Below are 16,350 nucleotides of genomic sequence, written 5' to 3'. Positions count from 1 at the left end.
CTTCTTTATGCCAGGTCTATGATACAAGGTGCCTTTACGGGGTGGTCTGGGAGGTCCCCTCCAGGGCTCCTGCAGTGCACTCCTGGAGGATCTTTGTCAAGAACCACTCTGGGTCAGAGTGAATTCCCATTCTACCCAGCTAAAGCTCTAATTGATCACCCCCATAAATCAGAAACCAGCCTAATCGATAGCCCATGCGGGTGCTGGAGCTGGGCACGCTCATGCAGTCAAACTCAGATATCTGTCTGAAACAGCCTCTGCTCCTCTTTCATTTGATGGCTGCTGTTCGGGAGTTGTTCTCAAAGGGCATTAGTGGGTGCTGGATTTCAGGCAGTCATGTTTTATACTCCAGCTCATTTCAAATTAGATTCCAGTTCTTCTGGAATCTAAATAGATCTGCCTGATCTACTGCAATTTTATCCAAGAAACCTCTTGTCTTTTCCTTTATCTTGAGACAGCAGCTTCCCTGTTACCCTATTTATTGCAGGCAGCTGGCCTGTTATAAGCAAATGTGATTGCTTGGACTGGTTCACAGACTTTCCTCTTCCATTCTCTTCACTGTGAGTCTCCCTTTCCATCTGTACTCTGTAAGTCTGTCCTGCTTGAATGATTTTGCTAACTGATTTTTCCATCACAATAATTTACTCAGCTGTGTGAGTCAAAAAAAGTCATAATGTAGCTGGAATCTACCTTGTGGCCTGTCTAAACCTTATCTTAAATGTGTATGGCTAGAGTCCAGCAATGCAGTGTGTTAACTGTGACTCCTGTCTTGTTACAGGACTCTCTGTTCATTCAGCTTTGGCATTTCACAGAATCACAGAACTGTCTAGGTTGGAAAAGACCTTGAAGATCATCCAGTCCAACCATCAACCCAACATTAACAGTTCCCAACTACACCATATCCCTCAGCACTAATTTGATGTAATATGGTGTGTGTTACTGTGGCTCCTATGTATTTCCTTTTCCTCTTTAAAAATAATGGAGGGGAAAACCCATATCCACTTGAGGTATTTTTATGATTCTTTGGGTGCTGAGCTTTGTGTGGTAAATGAACACTGATATTTACATCTTAATAAAGACATGCTGGATTTTCTCTGAAACTAACCAGAAATAATGCGGGAAAAAAAATTACCTGTGCTGTGGCAAATGCCAGCATAGTGGAAAACAAACTCTTTTGCTACCAGTATAAACCACCAGGGGAGCGTGAAGGAGCATCATAAACATTCCTCCTTTGGAAACACTGTGATATTTCTCTGTGGGGAGGGAAGATCTCTGCTTTCTTCCACCAGGACTCCCGTGCACATCTGCCAACGTGGGTCAGAGGAAGGAGTCCACGGGGCTGTTTGTGCACCTCTCATGACATCACCTGCCTCCTGCCAGCGTTGCTGCTGCTGGGGAGCTCGTAGGCACGTTACTTCTGAGGCTGCTGAATAATGAAAGTTCTCTTACCACAGCGCTGAGCAGAGGACCATGGATTGCGTGAAGGGCGCTGACGAGGCGGCTGAAGGCAGCACGTGCTGAACTCCGTGTGCAGGTGCTGCCCAGCGCGGCTCCTCTGCACCAGCGCTGCCCACCGTGCTCCCGCGCTGCGGGTGGAGGGACCGTGGTGAACCCCAGCTGCAGCGGGAACTGCGCTGCAGCGTGCCCGGCCACGCCACTGGGAGACACTGGCAGCAGCTCCTTAGCTGGGGAGGTAGCTGACTTATTACTGGGATCAGCGTCCCAAATAAAACCACAACAGTAGAGGCATAAAGATCCAGTGACTTTGCTCCCGAGACCCCCCTGCAGTGCTGGGTCCAGCTCTGGGGGCACCAACATCAGAAGGACACGGACCTGCTCGAGCGGGGCCAGAGGAGGCCATGAAGATGCTCGGGGGGCTGGAGCACCCCCCTGTGAGGACAGGCTGAGAGAATTGGGGGGGTTCAGCTGGAGAAGAGAAGGCTCCGGGGAGACCTTAGAGCGGCCTCCCAGGACTGAAAGGGGCTACAGGAAAGGGGGGAGTGACTCTTGATCGGGGAGTGTAGGGATAGGATGAGGGGGAATGGGTTTAAACTGAAAGAGGGGAGATTTAGATGAGATCTAAGGAAGAAATTCTTCCCTGTGAGGGTGGAGAGGCCCTGGCACAGGTTGCCCAGAGAAGCTGTGGCTGCCCCCTCCCTGGAAGGGTTCAAGGCCAGGTTGGACGGGGCTTTGGGCAACCTGGGCTAGTGGAAGGTGTCCCTGCCTGGGGCAGGGGGTGGGACTGGATGGGCTTTAAGGTCCCTCCCAACCCAAACCAGTCTGTGGTTCTGTGACACCACAGTCTTGCCCCTATGGAGCCTGCAGACAGAGGAAGGGGCCTACAAGCTACTTTGCTGACTCTTTGCCACGGGATCCCCTAGGACACTGAACTGATGCTGCCAGAACCTGTTAGGCTAATTTCACAGTCTCTTTGTGCCTGCAGTCCCTGAGCAGTCATGCAATGTTATATTCCTTAGTATTCTTCTCAGTTGTTTTTTCCCTTTTCAATATACTTCAGACCTTCCATTTATCTTGTGCAGCCACTGTACTGGTCTTTCAGAAGGCCATTTCCAGAGCTATGCAATCAGTAACAAAGACATGAAAAATAAAACACTTAGGCTAGACATATACAGGCAGCAACTTTTAAAACCCAGAACTTTTCTTTATTTTGGGCATTGAAGCTTTTTCAACCACCAAATGTGTTAACTGCCCATGGGATATTTCTTATGAAAACACTGTAATTCTATAAAGCCCATTTATAGCACCTTCTACTTTAGGCTCTTAAGAGCTTTTCATATAAATGGCAAGTGCTTTTCCTTTTGGGGCAAGTTCAGGTGCATAAGGACAGAGTTCACGGGGGGGTTGAACAGAGAAACCTATTGCACTCTTTGGTCTTGGGCTGTACTATATGCATCTAATGTTCAGGTGGATCCCTTGGCATTATGTTACAGATACTGCTGCACAAAATGAAAAAAAATAAAAGATTCACTGAATCTCTTACACCACTGAGCAAAACTAAATGCCTCCACTTTATAGGTGAAGAAGCTGAAGCCAGTACAAAATGGTCAGCCATGAGTCAGGCACATGGTGCCAGACCCTACTCTGAGACCTCTGCTTCTAGTGCTGGTTTCCTTCTCCTTTTCTGAAAGATTTCATGGTAAATGTTTGAAACACTTAAAGTTAGGTCTAACAACTAGATATTAAGGGGGACTCTGATGGAATTTGTTGTTCAGGGTGGAGGACTCAAAATTCAGCCTTTGTCTGAACCACTTTTGTTCTGATTTTGCCACTGACCAGGGAACTGCTTTACAGAATGGAGATAATCTGCAAACCTAGTAGCCAACTAAACTATCTTTTACTTTCTATAAATGTTTTTTCCTGCATGTTGCTGTGGTCAGGAAAAAAAACCCCAAACCCAGACTATTTGTTTTCACTTTGTCCACAAAAAGGAGTCTATTTTTGCAGACAAACTAACAACTTATCTGACCAGGTCTAACAGCGATACTTACCTTCTCTGTAAAGTGCCGAAAGGACAACGATGGGAATTCTTGGTGTGTTCACTATGGTCAGCCTACTGACCTCTTGCAGGGATCTTGCTGTCAGACTTCATGATGGAGATGAGGAAGCGTCTGAAGAACTTGAAGAGCAGGGGCTTCCGTGGTCATTGTTTGCATGACTGCCTCACTGATGTTCGGGCTATGCAGAAGTGTGACTGCTTTGGCTGTTTATTCAGATATATAACCAGTTCCGATTAACTCAGTTTGGGCTGGAGCTTGTTCCCCAGAATGCTATGGGATGCTTTTCCGTGGAGGTTCACAGCCTCGTGGAACACCAGCCTAACACCCATCTGGTTGACAGCTCCTTCCTTTGGGAAGACGTTTTGTTGGCCTGAGGTGTCGGCCTGAGGGATGATTTCAGCCAGAGGGATGATTTCAGCCTGAGGTGTTGACCTGAGGGGTGATTTGGGCCTGAGGGGTGATTTCACCTGAGGGGTGATTTCACCTGGGGGGTGATTTCAGCCTGAGGGGTCATTTGCCCCTGAGGGGTGATTTCACCTGAGGGGTGATTTCAGCCTGAGGGGTGATTTCACCTGAGGGGTGATTTGGGCCTGAGGGGTGATTTGGGCCTGAGGGGTGATCTGCCCCTGAGGGGTGATTTGCCCCTGAGGGGTGATTTGGGCCTGAGGGGTGATCTGCCCCTGAGGGGCGCCGTCGGCCCAAGGCGTGATTTCGGGTGCGGGCGCCAGGAGCTCTCTCGCCCCCCGCCCACACGTTTTCTGAGGGAGAGCTCCCAACCACCGTGGACCCGTGGGCTGCGGACGCTTCGCGTCGCCCGCGCTCGTCGCAGAGGACCGAGGCCCGTCACCCGCAGCCACCGCCCCGAGCGGGTCCCCCCTCGAGCTCCGCCGGGGCAGGGCGCGCCCGGCGCCCCGGCAGACCCCCGGGGCCCGCTCCCGCCAGGCGCCGCTGTCCCGCGGGCGGCCCCCGCCGCCGTCGCCGCGGCGTTGCCATGGCGGGCGGGCGCGCGGCGCTGCGGCGCGGGGCGGGGCGGGGCCTGCCGCAGACCCCGGCCCGGCAGCGCAGGCCTCAGCCGCGGGGAGGCGGCGGGGTGGGCGCCCGCCCTCAGCGTCGGCGCGCAGGAGGCCGGCGGGGCCGGGGCTGGGGCTGGGCGCTGGGGCCGCCGCGGCGGCGGCGGGAAGATGGATGCGCCGCGCTCGTCCCTCGCCGCTCGGCATCCTCTCCTGGCCGCGGCACGGTGAGCAGCGGCGGCCGGGCGGGCGGGGGTCGTCCGGGCCGGCGCGGTGCAACAATGACTTGGGCCGGGGCGGCGGGAGGGAGCTGGAGCCGCAGCCCGAGGTGAGGGAGCGGCGTGGGGCCGGTGCTGGGGAGCGGGGCGCGGGAGAGGTGTGGCAGCCTGCAGCGCCGTGCCCGAGCCGCCGCAGCCCCCCCCGGGCCCGCACTATTGTGCGCCCAGTCGGTCATTGTCTTGCCCTCCCCGCGCCGGGCGCGGTGCGGCGGGTGTGATGGTGGCTACAAAGGACGGGTGTTTCCAGGGCTGGACGCGGTGTGCGGAGACTGCAGCCGGCAGAGCCTGGGCTGGGCCTCGGTGAGATGGCATCTGGGGGTGGGCAGCAGCGCGGCGAGCCGGCAGCAGCTGTGAAGGCACTCCCCTGGTTTATTTTTACTCGCGGTGCATCTTCCCTCGCTCCGTGGCACGCACAGCATCCACAGGCTTTCTTGCCGAGCACGTCTCCTTAGAAATGCACCTGTGTGTGTCTCGGGGTATCAGGGTTGGCGTGTTCGTGCATGCGTGTGCAAAGATGTTCTCTCTTGCTAACAGACCCCGCAGGATGCATCCCTTTGTACATGCAACACATGCCTTTTTCTTACAGCCATTAACTGATGAAATGTGCCGCTTGGGCTGATGCGTAATTTATTCCAGCGTTACCGGATTGCCGTCCCTCAATTTCATTATGGCTACTCAGGACAGATCTGGATCGTGCGTTGGGGCTGTCTTACGGCACTGAATTCTCATTTGTAGCCTGTTTCTATCTTTTGCTGTGAACATATCTAAAAGATGCTGAGTATACCTGTAGGCTGGGAACATAGAGAAGTATACATTTTTCGAGTTCAATTTGAGCTCTTGTAAGGAAAAAATGAATGAGATGTATTGTTTAAAACATTGGCATTCTGATACTGTCCTACGCATCACTGTAAGGTGACTTGTGGTCCCATTCTCAATGTCTCTTATTTGCTGGGTCAAATTCTGTGCTGGTGCATATATCACGCCTGGCCTAGCATTCTGGGTGCCCCATCAGGAGAATGTTTTGTCCGTTTTCAGGCAACGGTGGGAGGTTTACTGCTTTCTGCTCTGACTCAGGTTTTGTTTCTATTGATCTGGCCTGCTGCTCTACATACGAATTTCAAATCCAGGCCTGCTGTGCTGTAAGTGCTAGCTTTGCTGGCGCTTGACCAGGTTCAGATTGGTGCTTGAGCAAGGTAATTGTCTGGTGATTCTAAGACGTTCTCCAGGAATGGTTATGATATTGGTGAAGTCTGAGAGTGGTTTGCTGGTAATTGTTGAAGAGGGCCTAAGACACGAGTGCTGTAGAAGTAGTTCTGGAGCAATCAAAAGACACTGTGGGCACCTCAGTATATGAAAGACATCAAACTATTAGAGTGTGTCCAGAGCAGGGCAGCTAAGATGGTGAAAGGTCTCAAGGACACGACTTAGAGGGAATGGCTGAGGTCCCTTGGGTTGTTCAGCCTAGAGAAGAGAAGGCTGAGGGGTGCCCTCATCACAGTCTGCAACTGCGTCAAGGAGGGCAGTGGAGGAGGAGGTGCTGATCTCTGTCCAGTGACAGGACATGAGGAAATGAAATAAAGCTGCACCCGGGAAGGTTCAGATTGGACTTTAGGAAAAGGTTCTTCACTGGGAGGCTGGTCGGTCCCTGGAACAGGCTCCCCGGGGAAGCGGTCATGGCACCAAGCTGTCAGAGCTCAAGGAGCGTCTGGATGATGCTCTTAGTCATGTGGCTCACTGTTAGGTAGTGCTGCGAGGAGCAGGGAGTGGGGCTTGATGATCCTGATGGGACCCTTCCAACTTCCAACATATTCTGTGATTCTAATCAAGTTAATGGGGTTGCAGCCAGTTCCACCCTTGCTTCCCCAGTGAGCAAAATTCTGAGGAGGAGCCTGAAGGAGGAAAGGCTGGAAGGTTTCTGTTGGGCTTTCCATAGGAGTTGCCTGGTGGAGGTGGCTGCCGTGAGCTGCTGGTGGGATTGACTTCTTGGCCGTGTCCCTTTCCCAGAACGGTGGCAATGTGGTGGGCTGCTGGGATTCTCTGGCTGTCAGCAGAGCTCCTAGCTGAAGAGATCAGGCTGCCAGTGACAGATGCTGCAACCTTTCTTGGCTGCTGATCTTGGACTGACTGTTCTGTTAGTGCCTAAGGTAGAGAAACATGGCCCTCACCTCACAGAATTTGAGCCAGGTATTTCCACAGTGTCTATCCCAAGCCTAACTTCAGACTCTGTGACACTGCAAATGCTGATGTGTTGCCTCCACCTCCCTTCCGATAACTGTGTCCCTGTCACTTTTCAGTGGCTTCTGATAATCCCTCTGCTTCCAGAAGCCGTTCCCAGCTAAATAGTCTTCTGAATAAGAACTTCTGTATCCTACTTATTAGGAATTGAACATAAGGTACAGCTAAAACTTGGTTGTGAGTTAAGGAGGCGATAGGCTATTGTAATTTGTAAATGTATGCTGGGTTCTGGTAGACCTTTTATTATCGAGACCTTAATGTAGCTGGAAAGATGCTGCATGATGTCTTTGGCATTATGAAGGATAAGTGACCTCAGGGTATTCAAGTCAGGAAAATGCTGCGAAACATAACTGGCAAAATGATGCCCAGAATAATTTTAGGTTTTGAGTTCTAATCACCCATTTGATAGACAGTTGATGCTGTGGTTTAAAAAGTGTGTAAAAGTAGTCCTCCAACTGTAAAAAAGGTGTGGTGATGGATTCTACTGTCATAAGGCTGGTGTAACTCAGGTGTAACTTGAGCAGTTGAAATCCAAATAGTCTGTTAATTATAACTTCTTTTTTTCCCTTTTCTACCAAACTATGAGAGACTGAAGATGCTTACAACTTGGCTTTCATTACTGAGTCATGGTCACTTTTCACTGTGGTCAATATTTGTGCTTTCCCTTTGCTTTGTGAAGTTGTGAGGCAGCAAAATAGTCCTTACCAGATATCTGGATTTTGGATCGCTTTCTAGTCAGTCATTCTTTGTATCTTCTGGGTTCCATCAGATTTCTCTTTAATCTTTGAGCATGGCAGTGCAGTATTTGGGATGCAAGACCTCAAAACAGATGTTTTCATTTTAAAAAACAGTTATTTTACTTTAATTTACAATGGCATGTTTGGATTATGTGTTTCTAGATCAATAGTTTGCTCAAATTCCCACCAGCTGACCTCTTCCAAGTTCCTCTATAAATCTGTATCACTTGAAGATCTGGTCTTTACCAGATGATAACAAATTTATCTTCCCATCCTCAGAGATGGATCCTCTGCTGCCTTTTCTTTAAACTACTACTGCTACTTCTGTGCAGTTCCCCGTGTCATCAGCTGTCAATATTCAAAATCCATGAGGGTAGAAGAATGTAATTTTTGTACTTCTAGTTTCTGTATCTTAAAGGTCTATTTGAATTTCTCCTTTAAAATATGACTAGAAAGCTTTGCTCCAGGAGGTGGGGCTCTAAATAGAAAATTCAACAGCATGTTGGAAGAGTCATGAAAATGCTCTATGGTCTAGCCACACTGAACGCTGTCAAGTTAAATGAGTGTAAATACAGCTTCTTTGTAAATGACAGAAAAACAGTGCAGATCACAGTCTGCAGTTTGGATTCTAAAACAGCCAATGAGCTTTAAAGGAAAGAGAGTGACATGCAAGCACTTTCAGGAATGCAGGTTTTCAGTTCATCTCGCTAAAATTTATGTGCTGTATGATTTGCTTGCCAGGCATTTGGATCACTGGTGGGTAACTGAGAAGCTGTCACACATCCTGGAAGCTTTAGGACCTGCGTTTTATCTGGAAGATCACATTTGGACATCACAGCCAGTTCCCCATGTTAAATAGTCTGAATCGGCTGTTGTCAGAGGAGGAGCAAAAGGCTGATGGCTGTGACCATCCACACAGCGCAGTCAAACAAGGAGGAGGCAGACGAATGCAGCAAAGGTTTTTAGTACACAGCTGCATAATGAAATCCTCTGACAAACACCAACAAATAAGGAATACAGGAGAAGACTGGATAGACCACAAGTGCCTAACTTTGGACGAGATCTAACTCTGTGATGAATAATAAAGCAAACTGATGTACCTGAGAGAATTGTTTAGCTAAAAGAGCTGCTATGGTATGCCAGGTCTTCTTTTATGTTAAAAATGATGATGCAAAGTATAACATTATCTCAGATTATTTTATCAAAAATAAAATTAATTATTTGAATTAATTGACAACAGCTGATGCTAAAATGCACGTTCTCTCCCATTTTCACTTTATGCATTCCTCCCATCTCCACCTGGAAGGTAATATCTCATTTACCCTTTAACACCTGTACTCCGTTTGTCAAGCTATTTGTTGAATTTTGTTGAAATTCTTTATTATAGTATTCTTTGAAGTGTTTAGGGGAAAGACCCCTTAAACCTTACATTGCAGGGACTGTAAACAAAAGGTCTAAGTAACATGGAAATTAAAACTGAAAAGAAGAAGAAACAGCTGTTGAAAATTGCATTGAGGTCCCAGGTGATTTAGGGTAATCAATAATGAGTAAGCAAATCAAGTTGGGATAAGTGGTGGAGTCAGGGCTTCTGGATTTTTTTTTTTACTGCATGTGTGCTGGTTTGTTAAATTTCACTAAGTTGATTTTCTTTTAAAATGGATGCAGAAGTATTTTTCATTATTCATTTCTATGGTGTATGCAAAATCCTTAGAACTCAATGTTACAGGTGATAGAAATTAATTAGAATCTGCTTGTATTTGGGGTAGGCTTGGTGTACAAATATTTTAGTGATGAATTTTAAAAAGACTTAAAATGGTATTAATACATAATATATGCTTATATTTTCATGAACATTCATTTACCTTCTTTCTTGAGGTTCTGTTATTTGTAGGTAAGTTATTGGGATTTCTTGTGCTGTATTTATTTGTACTTAATATTTGAGGTTCTGCAAGGTGCTCTATTCTGTCTCTCTGCATTGGTGAGGAGCAAAACGAGATACAGTCATTTTTGGAGAATCTGCTTTAATACAACCCTTAGTAATATTCCCTTCTCATCTCCCTTCCCTAATGGGAAATTATGATCACGTATAATCAGTCTTAGACGAAGAAAGAGTGTAAGAGGACTGTTGAACTTGAAGAACATTGAGTAATTTACAGCTGAAAGAACAATTGTGTTGGTTACTATTTGGTAGTTAATAACGATGCAAAAGGTTGCATTAAGCAATTTGGAAATGCTTTTGAGAATGAACCTGTAAGTTTAGAGTGTGTCCAGTAAGTCTTTCAGAGGCACGACTGATAGCTAATGAACATCCTTGGGTATCCGGTGGTATTACTGACCTCGTGGTGTTCGGCCCATGTCTGCAAGGTTCTGTGTTAGCAGATCCCTTTTGAATTACATCACATATTTTTGTAGGTCACAGCATGACCTACATGTCGTTTTCTTGGAATATGCAGTTGGTGTCAGTGATCTGTGTGGTAGCCTCTGTTAGGTGAACTCGGTGAAGATGCAAGCATTATGCTTGGGAATTGCTTTGAAATGATATACAATAGTTTAAAGCCTATTTTTAAAATCTCTCTGAAATTACCATAAGAGATTTTTCTGGTTTCAGATGCAGCCTTAATGGAAATCTTTGTGTTCAACACAGTATCCTGAATGTCTTGTAAGTGAAACCTTTTAATTCTCTTGTACTTTGTCACATCTCAGCTGGGTTTAAGGGGTGGTGGTTCATGCTCACACCTCTGCCAGCTGAGGATCCAGTCCGCTTGCATGGGAGGAGAATGCTGTTCCCCTGATCAATACTAGCTGACGCTCCCATTTTGAAAGCAGCACAGCTCAGCTAAAAATCATCCTGTAAATTTCAGGAGTAGTTTTTAAATAGTAAGCTGTAAGGATAAATTCTACGTTTAACATGAGTTTCACTTTATCCTGGTTGTTTGTCATGTCCTGTTCTGCCCATTATGAGCAGAGCTACTTCAGTCAGCACGTATGGTGTGAGTGGTATGTTTTCATTTGATTTGTTTTGTTGAGGGGGCAGGGAATGACAATTACTTGTCCCTCAGCTGATCAATGCCACTGATGGAAAAGGAGATTTCTAATGTTATCTGGTGAAAGTCCTGGTTTGGACCATTGTTAAACATCTCACAGACTCTAGGGGTGTTGAAGGAACCGATCTTTCAGCATCCGATAGAAGGGTAAGAATCACAACAACTCAGAAATGAAGACCACCAACTCTGGTTAGTGTATTCATAAGTGAATAATCTTGAGTGTTTCTAGTGAACGTGGCTTGTAATGTTTTTATTTTTAAAAGTATTTTGACTGTAAAAGATGGATAGAAATGGCTAATGGGTTATTAACATACATATTTACATTTCTGCTGAAAAACTGATGTGAAGAGACAAACTGTAATTCATGTTGGCTTGGTTTTTGCCGAGTTTCCCTGGTAATGGGAACTTTCAGATTCTTCTCCCGTAAAATGAGAAGAAAGGACAAGAGGGGTACAGGACATGGGAATGTGTACACGAGGTTCTGCAAGGCATTAATAGTGATATGGTGGGAGAAGAAAATACATGTTTTGAAGTTATATTGAACTGCAGGCTGATAAGAAAATGCAAGAAGGTGGTAATCTGGCTGGAAGTAAGGTGTCCAGAAAAGAAAATAATTCATTGTAGAGATCTACGTTGTTAAAAGTGAATGTGGGAGCTCAGAACGCAGATTATTCTTATTCATTCTGACATAAAGTTCTACCTTTATTGGCAAGAGCTTTATGTAGCAAGACCTGAGCTAAAAATGGCAAAAACTTTCAGAAGTGAACCCTCTTACTTTAAATAGAAAAATTACTTAAATATCTGACAATCTGTAGTAGTGAATGTAAAATATCGTCCTCTGATATCTGTAAGATAATAGATAATCATGGTTATGGCCTTAGAGGAAAGAAAAGGAAGGGTTTAGAGGATAAAGGTATGGAGCACAAACTTTCCCTCACTGTTTGTTGTTTTCTTGTTTATATGCATTTCAATTAAATAAACGATGGTTTTGCTGGCTTGTTAAAACCAAAATCAGAGAAAGGAGAGCCTGATACTATAAACTCTGGGAACTGCAGTGTTTCTCTTTCAGGCTGTATGTGTTGTCTCTGGCAGTGGTTGAGTGTGACCCTACTTGAGTAAAATACATTTACAAAACCATCTTTTTAGTAAACTAAGAATGGGCCTTGAATAATGCTCAAAGTACAAAACCACTGAAATGTTTTCTTAGACCCCCATCTTGCAATATGCTGGACAGGTTGATAAGAGTTCATCCTTTTCCTGACAATCCTGCCATTTTTAAATAGTGTGTCTAATCTGTCTCTGTACATCTCATCCTCAAAAATACTGATTCTGGAAAATTTCAGTTTCCTTTCAGGGTAGGGCATGATTTCGTGTTTTCACTGGTAGTGGTGTTCTCAGTGTGCATCGTGTTATGGCAACTTCTAGGGAAGTAATTGTATGAAAAAGAGACAGATGGTATTTTAGCCACAGAATACTAGAATATTGGTTTAACAAATCTCCTCAGCTTTGCTGCGGATAACAATAATGCTTCTGTCCCCTTTTGACTGTTTCCATGGAGCCGCCAGCAACTTGGATAGAGTTTTTTGGTTCATGTTTTAGAGCAACGGCCAATGGTAATTTTAGCGTGAGTGGTCTAGCAGCGCCAGATTCATCTGGTATTCCTTGTGCAGAGCCCCGAATCTGAGGTGTATTTTAATATTCCTGGAAATTGTTTTGGTATTGATTGAAAATCTAACTACAATACAATGATTTTGGTGCAGTCAAAAGCAGGGGGTGGTTGTTCTGAAAAGCTGTTTATCACCATTTGGTGGAATAGAACACATGTAAACTACTAGAATGTGAAATTTGCCATGTTCTGACTATAAAAAGAAGTATAGAGCAGAATTGTATAAATGCTGCAAATATCTGCAGCAAGTCTGAGCTGAGTTTTTGGATTGATCTTGGGATGCTGAATTATGATGTCAGACTAAAATAATACTAATCATCCTTTTAATCACAGTTTTCATTAATCGTGTATTCTGTTATGTGACCTAACACCCACAGCATGGAGTGCGATAAATAGGGCTTGAATTTTATTCTGAAACAATGCAAAGCATAGGTGAAACCTGGTAAATAAAAGCCAAAGCTTGGGGTTTATTCAAATCCCACTAGCAAAATGAGACAGGCTTTGGAAAGAGAGGGAATTGTGTTCCCCTTGTAGCTAACAGAATTGTTGCAGTGATGGGAGTTGACTTACATGGCAGTGTTATTTCCTTAAAATATTAAGACCAGATCAGTAAGCAAGCATGAATCCAGTCGAGCTACTGGGGTGGAATTTCTAGCAGGTAAGCACTGGAACTGCTCCTCTAGTTCCAAGGGAGTTTCACCATTTTGTGGGAGTAGAAAATGTCTCTCAGAATTGTTGCAGATTGTTGGCAGAGAGGATGAAGTAAACAAAGGCCACAAGGATTTGCTGAGGATGGAGAACCTTCACAGTGGTATTTACATTGATTTTCTTAATTTGTATTAAGAACCTGCAAACCCAGAGAAGAACTACCAAAGGCCACAGAGTTTTGCTTGCAGAAGTTGTCTTTTTGTCTGATATAGGGGTGGATATCAATTTGTGTCCCTGAACTGCCATCAAACTTCTCTAATTGAAAAGCAGAACAGCTTGATTTAGGGTTTTTACTTGCTGTGTTCTGAAGTTCTGTTTCTAGAGTCAGCATTGGGATCTGGAACAAGGGTTCTTGGATCAACAGTTTTGATTTGGAAAAACCCCCATGTTCAGGTTACCTAGTCTGAATCCCAGAACACTTTTCTGGTTCCAAATGAGCATGTTAATCGTTATTTTGGCAAGAGTTGAAATACTGGCTCTGGGCCTCAAGGAAAACAAATTAGAGTTTCTGCTTGTTCACATAGCTAAATCCTCTTCAGAGGAACAAATATCACCCTTGAGCAGAGCCAAGTGTCCGATAGTAGGGCTTTGGGAGGAGCACATCTGTGACTGGTGGTCCTGATCTGCTCTTGCCCTCAGAAAGCAGAAGATTAAAGTATAACTGAAATTGAAATACAGCCCTTAGAGCGAGCTCAGGTGGGGTGAGACCTTTTCTATGGGCAAGAAAAATAAAAGCCCCCTTCTTTTAATTACCATTTCAGATATAAGCAACTTGTTGAGTGGTGATAAAACAACTTGCCCATGTGCCAAGTTCCTCTTCAGTAGAACACAGATGATTACACAAATGAGACAGTTCAAGAATTCCTGATAGTCCCTCCCTAATATTTTAGGTGCTATGTAATCCCCCAAAATTTCCTCCCAGGACTTTGTGGATTTCAGAGGATTCAGTCAGAGAATGGAACGTAGATTCATCTGCTCTGTTACAGGTGATCAATTGATCCCGTGAAATGGGCAGAAGATGGGAGCTGGTGCTTGGATCAACATCCTTTCTGAAGTATTTTTTTCTTTGTGGTAGAGATTTCTGTGAAAGGTGAGTATCACTCTAATACTGGGAGTAAGCACGGTCAGTGGCATGTGCCCTGTTTCTGGCTGTTGATGGAGCAGTTAACTGTTAATATTAACAGTTCACTGAGATATTAAATACTGTTGAGTAGTGATGGTCAGTTGTGTTGAACTGTGGAGTGGTGCTCATCTTTCTGTTGTCCTCTCATGCACAGAGGAGGCGAAACTAACCCCCCCACCCTGGAAATCCTGAGTCCATTGATACTTTTTCCTTTCTGATAAGCCTCACAGCATCAAGTATACCAGTATGAATAGTGAGCAGATGTGCATTAAGCACCTTACTCTGTTGCCACAAGGGGAACACCAGCACTTGGGGAAATGCCGATGAGATTCTTGACCATAGCTGAGGTTCAGTGAGGCCACAAAATCCAAACTTGTCAAGGGACTGGCCTGACAGTAGCATGGAGGCAGAGTCCCTTCTGGAGGTGATGTGATGACGAAATATATGCAGTTATGAAATATATGTTTGGTGATACTGTACGTTAGAATCCCACCTGACAAGGGTTTGCAGGTGCTTCAGTCTGCTTTCCTTATCTGTGAAGGAATCAAGTCTTTCTTGCGACTCTGTTGATCAGCTTGAGGATGGAAGTTGGGGAAGAGGGGCTGCTATCTATTACGACTTTTTTCGTTATGCTGTAAAAGCTGTTCTGCCAAACAACTAGTTGATGTCAGATTTGGTAAATAAATCATCACAAAACTCACAGGTGTTGTGAACTGAGGGGACCCTTTTGCTACAGTTTTCAACAGCATTTAATTAGTGCTTGGTGTGATGGTGTTGCTTGGTTTTGACACAGCTGTTTCTTTTTTAAGTGTGACAGTATATAAATCAAAATAGTATTCTCAACAGTGATGCATTGATTTCACAATAGCAGGGCAGTTTAATAAGACAGTTTCAATATTTCCAAAAGATAAATATAAAAGTTTCTATTTCTGTTAGGCAGGGAAATTCTTAATTTTCAGAATTTTCCATACTACATAAATTATGAATTTTTTTAAAACCAGCTTTAGATTTTGAGACTGTATTGAAATCTACTTAGATTTGACCCCTTTTCTTCCCTCCCCCCATTCTGCAGGACTTTCTAATTTTTTTAATGCTGAGAAGGGAAGAGATTTAGAAATTACACAGAGCGGATTTGTCTTACAGTATTAATCATGATCTGGTCTAGAATTTTATGCCTTCAGACTCAGTAGGGTCAGTATAATTTTAGGGACAGATGCAGCCCTCTGATTAATAGGGTCACATTGTGAACTTGTGGGCGCTCTGAAGATATGTTGTGCAGATAATTGTATTGTCTTTATTGATGATGCTGGAGTCTTTGGGGGGACAAAGAAGATGATGTTGACCAAGAAAATAAAGCACAGCGCTGTTAGATTTGGAAACAAAAATATAAGTCTAGTGATTCTCATTACTTTTGGCGATATGATAATATACTTTTTCTACTGCATGTCAGTGAATTTTCTTATGACAGTGGACTTTCATGTGGCTTTTCAATGCATAAATACGTGCTTGTCTCTTGGTCAACATTTTGTGTTTCTAATTGTAGCCTAATTTATGCTTAGTGTGTGACTTGTCCCTGAGGGCGGGGACATCTTTAACTAGATCAGGTTGCTTAAATCTCCATCCCACCTGACCTTGAACACTTCCAGTGATGGGGCATCCACAACTTCTCTGGGCAGCCTGTTCCAGAGTCCCACCATGCTCATAAAAAAAAAAATTCTTCCTTATGTTCAATCTAAACCAACCTTCTTTCAGTTTAAAACCGTACACCTTTCCCATCTTATTACTGCAGTTGCATCTTAGCATTGTGGGACATGATAACATTACATGGGGCACATCCCTGTGTGGGGCTCAAAGTCCATGGATAACATTTCCTCACAATTATGCGTACGCTTTATCTTATTAGTAACGGGGAGCAAATGATAGTTGGCAATACGGCTAACACTTCACAAAAACCCCCAACACTTTATTAAATGAAGTAGTAAAATAATTGGCATGACTTATCTCCTGCATTGGAAAGGCAGAAAAATGTGT

At 44.8% G+C, this 16,350-nt stretch overlaps 1 protein-coding gene across 5 annotated transcripts in view; it reads left to right on the top strand.

Annotated features, from left to right (window-relative positions):
* Positions 1-4,616: 4,616 nt before the first annotated feature.
* JAKMIP2 (janus kinase and microtubule interacting protein 2) overlaps positions 4,617-16,350 on the top strand; it is a 57,576-nt gene continuing 45,842 nt past the window's right edge. For 3 of the 5 annotated variants that reach the window (XM_074883513.1, XM_074883512.1, XM_074883509.1), the window contains exons 1-2: positions 10,283-10,437; positions 14,183-14,286. The gene's annotated coding sequence lies outside the window, so the exon portion shown is untranslated. Of the gene's footprint in view, positions 4,756-10,282; positions 10,438-14,182; positions 14,287-16,350 lie in introns of those variants that run through there. The other 2 variants (XM_074883510.1, XM_074883511.1) reach the window with 2 other exon arrangements.

Source organism: Strix uralensis, chromosome 14 (assembly GCF_047716275.1).
Source record: "Strix uralensis isolate ZFMK-TIS-50842 chromosome 14, bStrUra1, whole genome shotgun sequence".
NCBI classification, from domain to species: domain Eukaryota; kingdom Metazoa; phylum Chordata; class Aves; order Strigiformes; family Strigidae; genus Strix; species Strix uralensis.
This window is presented reverse-complemented; position numbering and strand designations above follow the sequence as displayed.